This window comes from Triticum dicoccoides, chromosome 7B, assembly GCF_002162155.2.
Source record: "Triticum dicoccoides isolate Atlit2015 ecotype Zavitan chromosome 7B, WEW_v2.0, whole genome shotgun sequence".
Taxonomy (NCBI): domain Eukaryota; kingdom Viridiplantae; phylum Streptophyta; class Magnoliopsida; order Poales; family Poaceae; genus Triticum; species Triticum dicoccoides.
In genome coordinates, this window is record NC_041393.1 from 158772576 (window position 1) to 158774446 (window position 1871).

Consider the following 1871-nt stretch of genomic DNA (forward strand, 5'->3'; position numbering starts at 1 on the left):
GGCGTCGCTCCGCGTTTGCCATGTCCGACGAGGCACCAACCTAGTTCTGTGCGGAGCCCGACCTCGTGGAGGCATGGGCCCACGACTGTTCGCTCACCAACCTGGCGGCAGAAGTGGAGCGGCTCCTCTGCGAGCACCAGACAGCGGCCGGACATGACTGCCCATCCCCCCTCCTCCCCCCTCCCCGCCCTGTCATCGCTGGAAGGGCTACTCCAACGACAACGATGACACGGACGGCCACTGAGGTGCGGCAGGTCAGGATAGCCACATGTATGCGCGGATGACTGACAACCGTATCTCCGCGGACAAGTACAATGTTTGTTTAGGGGTCAGTGTTGGAGATGCCTTTATACACAAGAATCACATTGCACAAAATGATACAATGGAATTTTAATTTTTTAGGAATAAATCATTTCATAATTTATGCAGAAATTAATAATAGATCAAGCGACGAATGGCCCTGTTCTGTTTGGTTGTGTATATAACATAAATAAATATGCTTTTTCCAAATTAAGTTTCCCACATTTTATTGGGAGGTAATTTTTTTAACATTTGGCGCTCCTGTTTTCCATTTGCCGCCAAAGATATAGCGCGCCAGCGCTATTATTATTGAGAAAAAAATCCCCCCGTAATGTATACTCCGCCACGCCGCCCTCTCTCCACTTCTCCTCAATCACGCCGCCCTCTCTCCACTTCTCCTCAATCACGCCGCCATCTCTCCACTCCTCCTCTTCAACCTCCAAATCCACCCTAATCAATCTGATGGGATCCCTCCAATCCACTGGTCGCTGATGTGCATCGCAGTCGATTGGCCTACTGGGCGGCTTGACGGAGAATCAGCAGGCGGGCGGGCGATTGGAGGTCATGGAGGTTGGGGGACGGAGTCGACCGGCCGGAGTGTGCGATGGGGACAACGGCGTCAATTCGGCAGGTAGGTCGAAGGAATCATCTGCTGCAACGAGCAACTTCGACTTCAACCTGCAGGTGGATTAAGCAGAGCAAGCACGGAAGTACAACCATCCTGCCTAGGGTAGCTGCGCCCCAGGTTCGTATTGCTGAACATTGTGTTGTGATCTCTCATGTATTGGTCCAAAAATTGCTCAAATTCATTGATCCCAATCTCATGGTGTAATTTGATTTCTTGTGGCTTAATCGGTGTAAAGGTTTTGCATCTGGTTGCAAACCGCAGGAGCTCTGCTCCATGGTAGGAGCAGAGAACTGGCGGAGGGTCGCAGGTGTATTATCGTCGATTAGGTCCATTCCACCGTCAGATAGAGCGATTTCAGAAAGAAAAGTCGCCTCGTCCATGAAGTTGTCTGCCTCGCAGAGGGCCCCGTCAGTGCTGGGCGTCGGTCGTCGATGACCTGATAGCTTATCCTAATTTCTGAATTGCAGACCTCCATCTCTGCTCACAACCGATGGTTGGAGTGGATGTATGTGGCATGCCCGCAGCTCAGCGTCCTAGTCACCCCACACCGGCGAGCCGCGTAGGCGCCTATGGCTTCTCTGTGTTTGAAGCCACACCGCCCGCACACATCTCACTCATGCCGGCAGTGCAAGCCGAACCCGACATCATAGCACACTCGCCATGGACCCTTGTTTTGGTTAGGTATATGTTCAGTGCGTCCAAGTTGGTTGACTGAAATTTTCCCCAGTCATTAGGGGTGGTCTTTTTTGTTGCAGCACCAAAATTTACTAACCACAATGCCCATATTTGTGCGAACTTGTCATATCTGATTCTTTTGTGTCACTGTGTGAAAAATAACATATATTCCTTATATTGTGTTTATCGGCATGGTCAATTTGTTAACTGATGACATGTTCAATTGGTCATCTCTAATTACCCCCTTTCATGCATATTGTGTGCTCTA

At 50.2% G+C, this 1871-nt stretch overlaps 1 long non-coding RNA gene across 1 annotated transcript in view; it reads left to right on the top strand.

Moving 5' to 3' along the window:
* The first annotated feature begins 644 nt into the window (after positions 1-644).
* Positions 645-1871, top strand: part of LOC119338217 — a 3454-nt gene continuing 2227 nt past the window's right edge. Inside the window, exon 1 of the long non-coding RNA XR_005163839.1 lies at positions 645-1045. This is a non-coding gene — a long non-coding RNA (uncharacterized LOC119338217). The remainder of the gene's footprint in view (positions 1046-1871) is intronic.